Source organism: Notamacropus eugenii, chromosome 4 (genome assembly GCF_028372415.1).
Source record: "Notamacropus eugenii isolate mMacEug1 chromosome 4, mMacEug1.pri_v2, whole genome shotgun sequence".
NCBI lineage: Eukaryota > Metazoa > Chordata > Mammalia > Diprotodontia > Macropodidae > Notamacropus > Notamacropus eugenii.
This window is the reverse complement of record NC_092875.1, coordinates 149,128,629-149,145,522: the sequence shown is the minus strand read 5'-3', so window position 1 is coordinate 149,145,522 and position 16,894 is coordinate 149,128,629. Positions and strand designations below refer to the sequence as shown.

Here is a 16,894-nt window from a genome sequence, read left to right as displayed (position 1 = left end):
AGTAAGCATTTAATAAATGCTTTCTCACTTATTCAACATGCAGTTATTAAGCACCTACTGTGGCCATGTGTGAAGCATGGAGGATAAAAAGACAAAAGTGCACCAGTCCCTGCCCTCAAGAAGCTTATATTCAAATGGAAGAGATAACATGTACATATACAAACATATGCATGATGTAAACAAGATTGGTATAAGGTAGTTTTGAGGAGGGCACTAGAAGCTTGAGGAAGTGAGGCAGTGATTGGTAAAGGTTTCATGTGAAAGTTTGCTCCTGAGTAATGTCTTGAAGGAAACAAGAGATTCCAAGAGGTTGAGGTGAGGTGGGAGAATATTCAGGGAAGGGAGAGAGTCAAGGCACAATCATGGAGATGGGATACCACCTACTTGTCCTAGCTCTTGCATTCTCTTGGACAGAAGGCATGAGAACCAGAAAAATATATAAAAACACACATTCTCTACATGACCCATTGTAACCTGTGTAAAAATACAAAATATTTAGATGGGGAATAAGAAAGGCATAACAGCTTATATTAGACAAAAAGCAAAGCATGAAATATAATTAGGGAAAGATATTTTTCTCAAAGTAGACTACCACAGTTCTAGTAAACAAAAAAGAAATAAATTAAAAACCCTCCAACAGACTAATATATGCTTGGCATTATGGGAGATACAGAAGTATAAGGCATGATTTCTGCGTACAGACCACAGTGCTTTGTGGATACAAGACTAACACCCATAAAACAGTGAATAAACAATAGAAATTATGTGACAAAAGATGTGGTTCAGCCTAGGAGTACTCCAGGAAGGAATGCAGGGAAGTGGGGGGTTCAGAGGAGAGTACCAGCCACATGACCTTTGGCAAGTCAATGAACCTCTTTGGGCCTCACTTTTTCCATCTGTAAAATAAAGGTCGAAGATAACATCTAAGGTGCCATTGATATCTAAAATTTTTGATTCTATTATTTTTTTTCCTTTTATTTATTTTCAGTGTTCTACAATCACTACCATATAACTTAGATTTTTCCCCTCCCCCTCCCTCCTCCATATCTTTCCCCTCCCTCCTGGAGATGGCATATAATTTTATATAGGTTCTACACATACATTCCTATTAAATACATTTTTACCATAGTCATGTTGTGTAGAAGAATTAAAATGAATGGGAGAAATCATATAACAAACCAAAATGTAATACAAAAGAAAATGATTTGCTATATTCTACGATTGAATTCCATAGTTCTTTCTCTGGATGTGGAAGGCATTTTGCCTTAAAAGACCACTGGCAATTTTTTAAGTCCTTGCATTGCAATGAAGTTCTAAGTCTACCAGAAAAAATTCTTACACACTGTGGTTGTTGCTGTGTACAAAGTTCTCCTGGTTCTGCTCCTTTTACTCAGGATCAGATCATACAAGTCTCTCCAGGCCTCTCTGAAGTCTTCCTGTTCATCATTTCTTATACCACAATAGTATTCCATTATATTCATATGCCACAATTTATTCAGTCATTCCCCAATTGATGGGCATCCCCTTAATTTCCAGTTTTGGGCCACCATAAAGAGTGCTGCTATAAATATTTTTGTATGTGTGGGATCCTTTCCCATTTTTATGATCTCTTGGGGATACAGTCCCAGAAGCACTATTGCTGGGTCAAAGGGTATGCACATTTTTGTAGCCCTTTGGGCATAGTTCCAAATTGCTCTCCAGAATGGCTGGATCAGCTCACAGCTCCACCAACAATGAATTAGTGTTCCAATTCTCCCACATCTTCTCCAACATTTATCATCTTTCTGTTTTGTAATGTTAGTCAATCTGATAGATGTGATGTGGTATTTCATAGCTGTTTTGATTTGCATCTCTCTAATCAATAATGATTTAGAACATTTTTTCATGTGACTGTAGATATCTTTAATTTCTTCCTCTGAAAACTCCCTGTTCATATCCTTTGACCATGTATCAATTGGAGAATGACTTGTATTCTTGTACATTTGACTCAGTTCTCTATATATTTCAGAAATTGATTCTAGTATTCTTAATAGCAAAGAAAAACATTCATGCTCTGTCCTTTTTAACTTGTGTAGGTTAACTTACATTATTCTCTGTGCCTGGAGTATTATCTTCTGATCAATGAACTCCTAGTCATATTTTAATGCCCACTTCTCAGAGAGAATGTAAAACCCAATTCAAATGATAACTCTTCCATGGAATCTTTTCTATTACACAGTCAGTAATGACATTTCTCCCTTTAGATCTCACATAGCACTTATGGGGTACCTTTTTAGTGTCTTTATTATTTTATATTGTTTTTTCTATAGATTAACTTTGCCCCCTAGACTGTTAACTCTTTGAGAATAAGGGCTATGTCTTCTCTAAACGTGTCTCAATATCTGACAGAAGGTTCTGCTTCATTGTTGAAACTGACTTTAGAAAGAAGTACAAGATAGGGGAGGTATGATTAGAAACAAATTCAACTGAAAAAGGTAATGGACCAGACTTTTAGCTCAGTAACTTTTCATCTCTAGACCAGACTTTTCCAATAGCCTCCTAATTTGTCTTTTTCCCTCAAATCTCTCTCATCTCCAACTTATTACACTGTTGCTGAAAAAAAATTGATTCTACTTCATAATTGATTTCATTCTGTACTACCACAGACATTTTTGTAATTGACTAAGTCACGTTTTATTGTGTCTGAGTTAAGTTTAGAAATTCAATTTTTCTTTGAAATCAATAGCCTATTCTTTTTTCTTTTAATTTATTTTTAATTCATGGAACAAAACAAGCATTTCCATAACACTGTACAATAAAAAAGATGAGTGCACATGAAACGCTAAATCTGCCATGTACAACTTGCTATTCCCTCCAAATATACAACAAAGTTATCATCTAAATTTCATTTTTTCTCATTTCTTTTCTTCCGTCATTCCCCAGACCCTCATCCTAGAAATGGGGGGGAACTGCAGCCTCAAGGTCACATGTGGCCTTCTAGGTCCTCGAGTGCAGCCTTTTTGACTGAGTCCAAATTTTACAGAACAAATGCTTTTATTAAGGGGATTCGTTCTGTGAAGTTTAGATTCACAGGGCCACAGTTCAGGATCTAGAGGGCCACGTGTTACCTTGAGGCCACAAGTTCCCCACCCTTGGTCCATCCTGATGTCAAGAAAAATCTGTTGTTCCTGTTTCATTAGTGTCCTTCAAAGAAGTCTAGTCTGTTGAGGAAGCCTGGTTTGTTATCCATATATCACTAATTAACCTAGTGGATGGATACAATCAATCAACAAGACTGAAGGAGAGGTATTTACTGGTCCTGAATCCCTGATCTCCAGTGAATCATATTGTTTTCCTCATCTATGATATTGATTTTTCTGTGGATGCTCCTCCTTTTGTCTATAAACATGATCTGTGAGTTCTACCTTGGGGCCTCAGCTGCTGGTGAGGAAGCTGAGATCCTATTTATTTGCAAATTTGTGCTTTGCTGATAAATCAATGGTGCTTGGTACTTTGTGCCTGGGTTTACCTTAATTTCAATAGTGACACTGATGGGGTGCATGAGTGCATGTGCTTAGGCCCCAATTCTAAAATCACATTTCTCTTTAAAAAAATCACATTTCTCCCTGGCCTCAAAACACTATCCCAGACAGTTTCTCCCCAACCCAAGGACACAGCCTGCCCTAGCAACAACTGTTATCTCCCTTCCTGCTATAGCAGCCAGCTGTACCTATAGAACTTACTAGTCTGAACCAGCTGTGTACTGGCTGAGCTGGCTGTGCACTGGGTCATAACGACATTTACTACTCACTGATCAATCATATGCATCCTAGACTTAGACATACGTATACTCCCTTACATTTATCTTGTCTAACATGGCATTGATGAGAGCAGCCTGCTATTTCTGAGCCAGCCCTGACCATTCGTTGACTTAGTGAAGTTTCAGGCCTAAAACCACACCACCAGGTAGCCCCCCTTGCATTTTTTTCCCAGTGAACTCTGGGTGAAATACCTACATAATAGATACCAAAAGTGCATATTCCTTTAAGAACTGACCACTCCTTAACCGCTCCCTAATCCTACCCCAGAACACCCTTAGCATCCTTGGCACATGTTTCACTATAAAATATCCTATATAAACTTTACCTGTACCCCTCTAAGGTTGCAGGTTCCCTAAGAACTCTTGCCCATTGAAAAGTGTGATAAATCTTTACCTTGATCTCAACAATGCTTGAGTCCATGAATTCTTCTCCAGGCGACCTGTCCCTGGTACCCTGGACTTTGTGGGGGTCTCACCACCCCCTTCCAGCCCTCATCAACATTGGCAAAGTGAAATTCCTAAAACACAGATCTGATCATGTCACTCTCCTGACTCAGTAAGATGGCTGCCAGGATAAAACAAAACTCCCTCTTCATTCTTTCCAGTTGGGCTCCATTCTAACTTGCTAGGCTTATTACATATTACTCACCTTCCTACACACTATATTCTAGCCAAACTGGACTACTTATTCATTCCTCACATTTAACATTCCATCTCCTATCTCTGTTCCTTTGCATACACTGTACTCCATCCTAGGAATGTCCTCCCCTCCTCCTCTTTGCTTAGCAGAATCCCTACTTTCCTTCAGAGCTCATCTTAAGTGCCAATTCTTATACAAGGCCTTTCCTGACCCACTTCCTTCCCAACTTCCCCAGCTACTAGTGCCTCTCTGACCTTTCCAGTTGCTTTGCCCCAAATTACCTCGTACTTCTTTTGCACGTAGTTTGTATTTGTTTATATGAGTTCTCCCTGTTTCCTATGATTGAATGTAAGCACCTTGAGGGCAGGGACGTTTTCCCATTTGTCTTCAATCTCCGGCATCTAGCATAGTGACTGGTATATCATAGCAGGCCCTTAATAAATGCTTATTCATTGATTGAACAGAATGATATAACAAACAGGAAAACTAATGCAGTCTTAGAATGTATTAAAAGAAAGAAAAGGTATAATGTTTCAGGGTTAGGGAGGTGACACTCTCACTGTACTATGTTCTGGTTAGATCATATGTGGAGTACTGGGCACAGTGTTCTGGGCACCAAAGTTTAAGAAAGCTATTGAAAGCTGAATACTATCCACAGAAGGGTAACTAGGATAGTGAACGGATTTTTGTAGGTTCTGAACTGATATCATATGAAAAGTTGTTATAGTAATTAGAAATGCTTAGCCAGAAGAAGAAAAGATTTATCAGGGCCACAATAGACATCATAAAGGTATCTAATGGGCTATTTTACATGTAGAGAAATTAGGATTCTGTTCTCAGTCCTAGAGAGCAGAATGAGGACCAATGAGTAGAAGTCTCAGGGAGACAAATTTGAGTTTGATTTAATGACAGACTTTTGAACAATAAGAACTGTCCAGAAATGGAATGCCTTTGGAGTTAGTGGAATCCTCCTCACTTAGGTCTTTGAGAAGGTGACCATTTCCTGATTATGTTGCAGAAGGGATGATTTTTGCATGTATAATAAGTATCTTTATCACTTGAATGTGGACAGTTAGTGCCTTTTCTCTGCATACTCAATTCCAGCTCATCTGCCAATCAAAAAGCCTACTATTTACCATGATGTAAGCAAAAGGCAGTTATGTGAACACCAGGCCTGGAATCAGGAACACTTGAGTTCAAATCCAGCCTCAGACACATACAGGCCATGTGATCATGGGAAAGTTACTTAACCTGTTTGCCTCAGTTTCCTCAGCTGTAAAAAGCAGATACTAATAGCATCTACCTCCCACCAAGGGTTGTGGTAAAAATCAAATGAGATAACTATAAAGCACTTAGTACAGTGCCTGCCCCAACGTCAGTGCTATATAACTGTTAACTATTGTTAGAGGATACTTGTAGATGCTCTGAAGTGGAGAGCCAGGCCCCTGCATTACACATTGTCATGCATACTTAGAAGCAAGCTCACCAAAATTCCATGTAGGTCCCATGAGCATGTCTGGCCCTCACTGGCCAGTGCTCCATTTCACATGTCTGAGCTGAACAGCCTCAAAGGTACCCTGTAACTCAACTTTACAAAGGACAAAGATGTTAACTTGCGTTATTCTCAGTGATATTTAGACATCATATTTGTAACACAGAAATCATTCACAATACATTTGCCCAGTTACTAAATGCTTTGTCTCTCTCTCTTTTTTTTTGGTTTCCTATTCTCTCTCTCATTCTCTGTAGGTGACTATGATGGAAAACCTTTTCAAAACTCTTAAAAGAAGAAAAAATAATACCCATAACAAAATGACAACTCTCTAAGAGCAGCTGTGATGTGACATCATGCACTACTATGGAGTTATATCCATAACAAAATGAAATTTACTGAAAGCTTAAACATGCTCGTAATTCATCCGACATCTTTTAGGATGAGCAGATGCAGCTGCTATGGATGGTTGTTGAAATTCCTGTATTTCCAGGTGAGAGTTAGAGGAGAGACTTTGTAGCTATTTTTTTTTTTTGCTCAGGTAACTAGAGCTTTGCTTGTTATCTCTTTTTTTTTTTTCAAATCAAACAAGTAAATCAATATGCACATTTAGACCAAATGTTCACCAATTTCTCATGCTTTGAGATTCATCGAGCACAAGGAAGTGTCTTTCCCACTCCAGGTCAACACCATTACACACTAATCAACAAAACATTTTCTGTCTGAACACAGGGGTCATGCACTGTAGCAAAGACAGGAAGAGGAGCAGGGATGAAAGCCCTCATCTACTCCAGTCATAAAAACCACCATGTAATCTAGTGATGCTGACGTTCCCTGTTTGAGACAGAAGCAACTGAGGGCCACAATGAACACATCACCTGCCTGCCTCAGACCTGATCACAAAAAGAACAAAATGTTCCTGAATTCCATCAGCATTAAACTTGAGACTTTTTCTAATCCAGAAAAAGTAACTTTCAAAGGCTGTTCCTTTTTGTATCCAATATGGTCACCACTCAAACTGAGGCACACATGCTCAACTCAGCTGACAAGAGACATGAGTATGAAGTCTATGGGGAATGAGGAGTGTTACCAAGTGCTGAATGAGAAATATTGATCTGTTTTTTTCATATTTAAGCTTTGACTTTTATTCTTTATGAACAGCATTATGATCCACCCCTTCTTAATATTCAATTTCAGTTACTTCAACATCCATGTATAAAGTACCCATTGCGTGCCAGCCATTAGGAACAAATGCAAAAATGTAGCAGTCTTTGACCTTAATGTTCTCATGTTTTATCAGAGGAAACTATACGCATACATATATACAGAATGTATACAAAGTAAATATGCAATAATTAGAAGGGGAAACACTAACTTGAGGAAGCAGGAATGGTTTCTTGTAGGAAGTAGCACTAGGGAGGTAGGGTTCCCAAAGAGACAGAAGTGAGGAGGAAACATTCCAGGAATGGGGGACAGCTTTTAAAAACACATTGCAAAGGGAGAGGGAATGTTATATGTGGACAACAGCAAGTACACCAATTTGGATGTAGAGTCATCCTAGATGGATAGGTTGGAGTCAAATTGCTAACTTCAAATGACAAACAGAACAGTTTATATTTTGTCCTAGAGTCAATAGGGAGCCAACAAAGTCTCTTGGGCAAAGAAGTGATGCAGTCAGAGTAGTTGATGTTAATACAGTGTGTTAAGATTTGTAATGTGCACAGATTTTTTTTATTTGATGATCTCTGACTAGCTCTATAGCCAGTTTCAGCTTTATGATTTCATGGTCCTCACAATTCTATGAGGTAGATCATTATCCCCATTTTACTGATGAGAAAACTGAATTGCAGAGAAGTTCACTTAAGTTAAGTGTCAGACATGGGATTAGAACCTATGTTTTTCCTAATTGTAGGTTCAGGGATCTTACTTTTGAACCTCTCTGCCTCTCCGCTTCATTTGCATAACACTTTAAACTTTTCAAGGTCTTCTACTTTTATTACTGGATCTTCAAAGCAACCCTGTGTGCCAGGAAGAGTAGATGATATCATCTCCATCAGACACCGAGGCATCAAACAGGTGATTTCTCAAAGGTCACAATGCCAGATAGTGACCAAGATAGGATACACTGGAGTCAGTTCATTGGGAGAGCCAGTCATTAATTTATCACTTGGTGTGATCATTCACAACTCAGAAATTGGTAAATGCCACGAATTAAGACTTAATTTATTGTTTTGTCAATTGTCTAGACTTAAGAAAGTGATGAATAAAATGTTAATAATTCAAGTTAAACTTAAAAGTGTGTCATGCATACTTTTTTTTTTGAGAGAGCTGATTATTAATCATTTATCAACATGCCACTGTTAGGACCCAGACCATGAGACCCTAACTTCAGTATTCACCCCACTTCAGTCACTTCAAAAAGAATTGGACTATCAGGAAAAGGTACCAGATCTTCTTCAATACTTCAAAGAATCTGTGACTGCATCGATGTGAACATTCCCTCCATTGCAACCCATCCATGTATTCCTACACTGCACAATTCTTAATCATATTCTATCAAAGATCCTTCACGGGATCTACCCAAGATAGTAGGGTATTTTTTTTTATAATTTCATAAGTACCAGTGGAGAATTCTTTACTCTTTCCACATGACCAGTTCACCTCCTTTTCTGATCAGACATTTCCTTGATGAATTCCCCTATAATCCTTCTGCTATAATCATATCATCAATAGAAGTATTCTGCAGTCTGCTTGCACCTAGCACACACCTTTCCATAGCCCTTTGAGTCACCTGTGGCTTTGATGTTTTTTGTAGGGCAGCTCTTTGAACAAGGGACTATCTCAATTTTGGTATCTATAACTCCAGCTGCAAGCACAGTACCTTGCATTCAGTAAGTGCTTAATAAATGCATATTGGCTGATCAGATTAGAGATGACACTATTCTGAGATTTGCAGTCATGAAAACATTTACATTTTTTCAAAAATGAGTCTGGTATGCCAGGGACAACTTAGGATCAAGAAAAACACTGAGAACTTTCTCAAATGCAATCCAACCTTCTTTCTTATTCTGATTCAATTCTAAATTCAAGTTGCTTTCCATCTGCAAGGGCTGTCCCATTTATACGACTGATGTGCTAACTTAATGGGCAGCCTCTCAAATGCATGTCATAGACTAGGTAATGGATGTTTTTTGTCCATATGATTTTTCCTCTATATGTAGTTAGGCCAATCTCCTTCAATGAATAGAAATCAGTCCCATTTTTGTTTTTATCCCTGAACTATTTTTATCCAACATTTACTACATGCTTTATTTTAAAAACTTAAAGTAATTTAAAAACATTTCCTTATGATCTTTATTAATTGCTTTTTCAAAATGGCTTTGGGCCTGCCTTCATGCTGTGATCAAGTGTCATAACAAGGGTAGGACAAATGAAGCTTTTCTCTAGGGATGCCATTTGAAGGACAGAGAAGGTACCTTCTAGAGGGCAAGCTCTCTACTACCTTGCTCAACTCTTTGGTAGTAAATTTCTTACCATACACAGTATGACTTTCAGCAAGGTAGAAACCTTGGGCTATCCCAAGGTACCCTTCTTCCCCTTAAGGCTTTGAGCCAGGTAACATTTACCATTTGGCACATGTAGCAATTTTAAGCATAATTCTCACCAAAAAAAAATGAAGGAAGTTATAAAGCATGCTCCAGTCCCTAAGAGAAGAGCTATCAACCTGATTAATTAGATTTAAAAGAGTTTGCAAGAGCACATTTTTTGACAGCATGAACTCCAACTTTGCCTATTAATCACATTATTAATTCTCTATTTTATAGTCGGGCCCATCAAAGGCCATTCACATAGGGTATTTCATGGGAAGAATTACTGCAGCTTTGATTCTGCCAGATTCATGAATCTTCATTGCTTTTGACTTTGAACATGTTGAGCCAGATGTCAATTTCAACTGTATCCTCTTTCACTTAATTGATTAATCTCACATTTGTTATATGCAGAGCAAAGTCCACCTGGCATGCTAAATGCCAGTGGTTGGTTGGGAGGGAGAGGCTCCCTCTTTTTTGTATCTTTCCTTCAGATGATAAATTACATTTTCAGATCAAAAGAACCTTCCTTAAAAGAGGCCACTAAGGAAAAAAATCTTTGTTTTAAATATCTCTAGTACGAGTTCAGTATCTAAGATATGTAGAAACTAACAGTAACATGTGACCAACAGCCATTCCCCAACAGAGAAGTGGTCAAAAGATATGAACAAATTATTCTCAAAAGAATTGCAAACTATTGACAATTAAAGAATGATAAAAAATCACTGATAATAAATCCATATAGAAACCCTGAGATTTCAGAAATCACATTCAGAAAACTGTAAAAAAAAAAAAAAAAAAAAGGCAAAAGATAGGAACAGTCAGCATGAGGTGTTAAAAAGACAGACACACTAATGTATTGCTCATGAATTTGTGAATTGATCCAACTATTCTGCAAACCAATTTAGAATTATTCAAACAAAGTGAGTACAATGTTGTGAGTAAAAAAAGAAGTGAGCAAAAAATATCCTTTGACTCAGAAGGGTATAGAAGCAAAGCCATACCCCCAGGGAGTTTACTGACAACAACAACAAAATCTAAAATATTTATAGCAGCACTTTTCTGAGGGCAAAGAACTAGGAAACAAAGTGAATGCCCATCAATTGGGGAATAGTTAAATAATAGCATGGAATATTACTGTGCTGTAAGAAATAAAGAATATGATGAATCAGAAAAGAATGGAAAGCTTTACATGAACTGATGCAAAATGAAGGAAGAAGAACCAATGACAACTATGGAAATTGATATTGGAAAAAACAATGCAACCATAAAATAATTGAAAATGAATGTTAACAAAACTATAAAGAGCAAGCATGACCCCCAAGAAGAAGTATGAGAAGACAGCTCCTTCTACTCCTTTGCAAGGCAAGGATAGGAGGGTCCACAGTTGTGAAAGATTGCATACAATGCCAGACAGTTTCAATGTATTGTGGTTTAACAGATTTTTTTTCTCTTGCTTTTTTTAAGAAAAATGTTATAAGGCATGGCTCTCTGGAATCAGGGAGGTAACAGATATAGGAAAAAATGTAAGGAATATAAAAACAAAAGACACATACATATATACATTTTTTTTTATTTTTCATTGTGAAAATAAAAGAACCTTCTTGGGTTGTTCATTAACTGGTAAAAGGTAAAAAATTATCACTATTGTTTTTAATTATAGTAATACATGACTAGCCAATGTTTCCAAATGGAAAGGATGGAGCAAGTCCCTTATGGGACAGGGACATTGAGAAGTCAAGCTCTTTCTCTTGGTTAAATCTGTGATATGTGTGAAGACCACATATCCCACCCTCCAAACTAAGTGTAAAAGATTTATTCAAATAGATCCTATTAGACAACAAAAATTGCCTTGACATAACATTGATTCATAAGAAAGTTAAGAACGATGTTTTTAATAGGTGTCATAATGCCAAATACTATTCCTTTGCAAGCTTTGTGGGACAAAAAGTTTTCAAGATACAAATTCCTAGCAGAAGAAATCAAAATCACTTGGGAATAATTTGAAGTGCCTGCCATCCAATCATCATAGTTAATAATATATTGCTCTTTAATATAGTTCTTAATAGTTCTTTTGTATATGCTTATTTAATCTTCTTTTGCTTTTAAGTCCCTACCATTTTTGTCTTTTATCATACCCATTTTTGTCTTTCCCATTCTATTGTTTTCTTCTATTTCTCCGCATTGCTCATTTAAGAAAACCTTCTTATGTCCTCTAGCTATTCTCTAGAATTCTGCATTCACCTAGGAACATCTTTCCTTTTCTGGTTCACCCTTCCCTTTCCTTTAGAATAGTACCTTATTTAACATCTAAAAAGAAAGCACTGTGTATTAGGTTTGAGAATAGTTGGCCTGGTTTTTCAATTTAAATAGGGAGGGAAGGGTCTAAATCTATGGTTTCATAGGTATATGATGCTACCCAGGAAGGAAACCTTCTCTACCAATGAACATCAGGAACTGTTGCAATTTACGATCTTGTAGAATGTCCACGGGAACTGAGGTGGGTCAAGTGAAAAGACCGAGTTTATACAACCAGCATTTGTCAGACTAGTTCCAAGTCATTTTGACTCCAAGACTGACTGGAGAGTCAGCTCACAACTTACATGTACTACAAAGGAAAGGAGAACAGAAAAAAGAACTTAACATGGTGCCCAGTGAGGAAACAAACAGCAGGCTTGCTTTCATTCAATTCAACTCAACAAGTTTGTTTGTTTTTCTAATCTGGATGTGAGTGCTACCTGTCATCTTAGCTCCTTCTCTGAAGTCTCACTGAAATATCCTTTTGTATTCCATAAATCTCTTGCTGATCCCCTCCCACCTTTGTTCCAGGATAGCTGATGTACATGCCCTTAAATTGTATGTATAAATAAACTTGTCCAAAAGGAGCCACCTGAGTAGAAAAGACCTAAGCCCACAATCTGGAGGTGACAGTTTTGTTCAGGCTGCTATCTCCCTGGGGGTCTCCTGGAATTTTATTCACATTCCTTCTATAGAAACAGGCCTGTTCTGCTTGGGTATTTTTCCTTACAAGATGTTTTTCAGAAACTGGAAACCTCAAATCAATTTCCATACTTATGAGGCTTCCACAAATGAAAGGTCTCCAAGGTGACAGATACTTTAAATGCTTTTAGCTGAGAGAATGTTTTTCCCTCCAAAAAAACCCACCCACTATTTACCCAAGTTTTCCTGTCTGTGGTGCCGACAAACAGGAAATCAGCCTCACTTAAGGGGCACAGCAAGGGAACCAGTCTGCAACCAAAAATACACTCATATCTGCTTTTGCATATCCCCTAGAAATCACATTAAGAGATTTAAAATGGGCATATTAAAATGAAAAAAAATCAAACTCCCAAGAAATCGCCCTGCTGTAAGGTTTTTGTCTGGAGAAATTAAATTACATGGAAGTTAGTAATCTCAGGGAATGCAAAGGGGGCCAATTTCCATAACTTAGCCTCGGTTAAAGGAAGCATCCCCAGGGATGGCTCCTATTATTTCCTCTGAAGCGCTGATAATTCTCTGCATTTGCCTAATGAAGAAGCTAATGCTTAACCTAGATTTGACTTCACTATCTCCAGGAGATGAAGTGAAGTTAGCTGGCTTTGAAGATTAACTATGCATTAAATGGTCTGTTTGGCCTCTCCCTTATTAATAAGGGCTTCCCACAGAGCGAAGGACTTGAGGAGGAGATGCAGCTAGGAAGTGAGGAAATGGGATAATGGTAAGCGCTTTGCAATCCCAGAAGCCCCATAGATGGTGTAAGTGGTGATGACTATTGCTATTAGTAGGTCAATTAGATTAATGACTGGAGAGCCATCCTGGGAGTCTGTTTCAGACAGATTTGTGGGACCCTGGTCAAATCACTTAACCTCCAAAGTCCCCAGGCCACCCTCCCACACCATAAGTTGCAGAAGAATTTTGGGGTATCCATGGAGGGAATTCCCCACAGATATGAAATCACAAGTCTGGGCTTAAAATATGTGTGTGTTTATTGAATGTTGTTATACAAAGGAAGAGACTGCATTATGTAGCGGTTTGAATAGAGACTAGACCTTGAAGCCAAGAAGACCTGAGGTCCCATCCTTCTGACAGGTCCTGGCTGGACAAGGTATTTTACTCCTTAGGCCTCTAGGTAACGCTCCAAGATAAGAAGTGTCCACCTGCGTTGTTAGAAGTTTCCTCAACAGAGAGAGCTCAAATGAGATTATATTTGTAAAGTGCTTAAGAGGTGCCTGGTAAATAGTAGGGGCTTAATAAATGTTTGTTTCCTTCCCCTTCTCCTCCATACTAATAAAGTAATGGGTTTGGTCCCTGTCCCTGTCTCTATTATACAAAGGAGTTCTATTTCAAATTGGCACTATGATAAGTCCTTCATGCATAAAATACTGCTACCAAATGTTTTCTCCCTGTTACAAATTTTAGGCTTTTGAAATAACACAAAATAAAAACAAGCTACTCCAAATATGAAGGATCCAGAGCTTTACGGCTCAAATAATAAGATGAAGAGAAATCAAAGGGAGCAAATGGAAAGATGAGGATGGTCAGAGTAAACAGTATTGAGAAGGCGCCAAGAACCATCCTGGTGATTTGTCTGACAGTTCTAACCCATTTTCACAACTGGCCTAAATGCCACAAAGGACACACTTCCTTATCTTGGGAGGTTTGGCATATCAGGAACACTAAAAGCAACTGTCTAAATATTATTGGCTCTTAATGAGGGAAATTAGTCACAGCTGCCAAACAACCCAGTCCAGATCTCTGAATCACATTCATTAGTCCCGCTACAAAGAACCCAAGCTTGGAAGAACCAGGCCCTAATATGGAGGCACCATGATACCATGGAAAGAGTTCTCACTGTGTAGTCATGGAATCTGGATTCAAATCCTGGTTCTGTCACTTACTTGTATGACAATGAGGGAATCACTTAATTTCTCCAGGCCTCAGTTTCTTCATCTGCAAAAGAATAAGATTGGACTAGATAACCTCTAAGATCTCTTTCAGTTATCAATTTATGTATAATGCTAAAAACCTATGACTTCAAGCACTGATCCCCATGTATGGCCCATAAGGACAAGGATAGGGAATGGGACTGGACCTATGGTCAGAGAACTGTTGAGCCCCCCTCAGTGGTTAGGTGGCTTGCTCATGGTCCCACAGCCAGAATGTATGAGGTTGAACAAGAGGGAAAATTTAACTTGGGCCTTCCCAGGACCAAGGCCAACTCTCTGTCCACTATGCCACACTCCTTGGCACATAATAATTAATAAATGGTAATATTAAATGGCATATGATATGTACTTAATAAATCAAATATCAGAAGTAATTAAATTCAATAAACATTTATTAAAGGCTTACTGTGTATCAAGTGCCACAGATACAAAAATAGGCAAAAGATAGTCCCTACCCTCAAGGAGCTTACAATTTGATAGGGGAAACAACATGCAAACAAACTAAGCAAGCTACATACATGATAAACAGGAGATTATCAACATATTGAAGGCACTGGAATTAAGAAGGGTTGGGGAAGCCTTCCTGTAGGAGGTGAGATTTTAGGTGGACCTTTAAAAGAGCCAGAGAGGTCAGTAGTTGGAGTGGAAGAGGAAAAGTGTTCCAGGCATGGGAAATAGCTAGAATAAATGGAACATAGTAGGTACTTAATGCAGTCTTATTGAAATGATTCTATGATGTGCATTCAGGATGACAGAAACCCTGACTATGAGAATCCTTTTTATTATAGACAGTTCTAAGAAGACCTAAAGAGAGGGATGTGGGGACTTTGTGGGGATGTGGAGAGGAGGGGGTCAGAGGAAGGACCTATGATTTCATTGGTTTAGGGAACTCCTGGTGTGGAAACTTCTTCTGTCAATGCAGACTGGCTGTTGCCTGGGGCATTTCAAGATGAACTGACTTGCCTGTGGTCATACAGCTAGTATGTGTCTGAGGCAACACTTGAACCCCGGTTTTCCTTTCAGGATTTCAGGACCTGTTCTCCAAGCATACTGCCTCCAAAGACAAGGATAAAGACAAAACCTGTGATTTTACTATATGGAACTCCCAGTGAGTAAATCCCCTCTTCCAATATGTCATGCCTTTCTCTGTAACTTAAATCCTTAGAGAGCTGCCTAGCACACTGAAAGGTTCAGTGAATTGCCCAGGGTCACACAGTAAGAATAAGTGGACTTGAACTCAGGTCTTTCTTCGTCCCAAAACAGCAGTCCATACTATGCCATGCTCCCTCTCCTATATGAGAGGACGAAAGTTGGGACCCCAACAATATCTCAGGGTGAAAAAGGTAGTGGAAAACACCAACATATTAGCAGGAGAGGCATGAGATACTGAGGACTATTCTTGGCTCATTTAAAGGCCAGATCACATTGTTTTCCTTCAACTCTATGGGGTTCAGTGCAATGATAAGCTACAATTTAGTGTCCCTGCACTCAACACAGTCCATGTACTCTGCCAAAGATTGTCAATGAGAAGCAATAGACACACTGGTAATCTGTGCCTCATGGCAACGACTTGTTTTTAGCTATTTTAAGGTACCTATATTATCAACATCACCTGGGAAATGGATGCTGGCAGGCAGATAATATCTTCAAAATTACAGGGTTGATGTACCTCTTTCCATTTATATAAGGAGATATGGGTGTACATATAGATTCATGATACATCAAACTATTATGTGTCTCCTGTTTGAATCTAAATGCCACACACACACACACACACACACACACACGTGAATGTCCCACCAATGCTCCTGCTTTGAAATCTCCTGTGCACAATTTAATAAAAGGAGTCTTTCCATTGTGGTCAATGGTCCTATCCCTGGTTCTGGGTTTATCACAGAACAGGTATCAGCTCAAGCAGTTCTCTGGGATGGTCTCAAGTGTAACAATGGTACCGATAAAGCTATTAAGAACTGGAACTAAAGGGAGAGGGGAGGCACATGGGTTTTTTCCCCAGGGCACTGAACTTTGGAGAATGCTTTCACCACTTGCAGTCCCCTAATGGCCTAGAAACAACAGTTTAGCACTTATAGTAATGAGTTAAAATGGGAAGTGAACAGATGATGTGTACTTGCCCCCCACCCTGGTCACACAAAGGCAGACCCCTCCCAGGCCTGCTTCACTCTTTCCACCTCCAGCAGCATGTCAGATTTATCTTGTGCTGCCCATCCAAAACACAAAAATAGTTGGTTATGGCTCTGAGATATCATGATAATCTATATGCCTGTTTGGGATAAAGGCTGGACTGGGCCATTTAATTGAAAGCTCATCTCAGTTTGGTTAGTATGGCCTAAGGTTCATACTATAGCTGTAAGGACTTCAGGCTGATATCCATACTGCTGTGATATCTATTCTGGTGCAGCATGAGCTGAT

General features: G+C 38.7%; 1 protein-coding gene across 2 annotated transcripts in view; it reads right to left on the bottom strand.

Moving 5' to 3' along the window:
* NCALD (neurocalcin delta) overlaps positions 1 to 16,894 on the bottom strand; it is a 579,604-nt gene that overhangs the window by 354,075 nt on the left and 208,635 nt on the right. Inside the window, exon 3 of one of the 2 annotated variants that reach the window (XM_072603368.1) lies at positions 14,417 to 14,468. The exons of the other annotated variant lie outside the window; for it this stretch is intronic. The gene's annotated coding sequence lies outside the window, so the exon portion shown is untranslated. The remainder of the gene's footprint in view (positions 1 to 14,416; positions 14,469 to 16,894) is intronic. 2 annotated transcript variants of the gene reach the window in all.